Source organism: Sinocyclocheilus anshuiensis, unplaced genomic scaffold (genome assembly GCF_001515605.1).
Source record: "Sinocyclocheilus anshuiensis isolate Anshui unplaced genomic scaffold, SAMN03320099.WGS_v1.1 scaffold1425, whole genome shotgun sequence".
Taxonomy (NCBI): Eukaryota; Metazoa; Chordata; class Actinopteri; order Cypriniformes; family Cyprinidae; genus Sinocyclocheilus; species Sinocyclocheilus anshuiensis.
Window position 1 is genome coordinate 818,500 of NW_015551044.1, and position 389 is coordinate 818,888.

Consider the following 389-nt stretch of genomic DNA (forward strand, 5'->3'; position numbering starts at 1 on the left):
AGTTTTCCTGTCAGTAATCCCGTTAGTAATCCTGTCAGTACAATTATGCATTTGTTTTGTATATCCCTGTGTGTGCATATATATAATTACTCATGGTGCAATATGAGATTGTCTATAGTGATTGGTAAATCAATACATGTAAATACATAATGTCTGAAAATAACAGACCTATCAGTAGTTTTGCAATGTAGGCCTATGTATGCCATAATTTCCCAGCAGAAATGTTTAGGAATTTATGTGTCTTGGAGTTATATTCCAGTTGTAAACTTTCCAGGTGTTAATTGCAAATTTTCTTTGCAAAGAAAACAGCATTTGGTGAAATATATATATATATAAATATATATATATATATATATTAGGGCTGCACGATAAATCGCATGCGATATTTA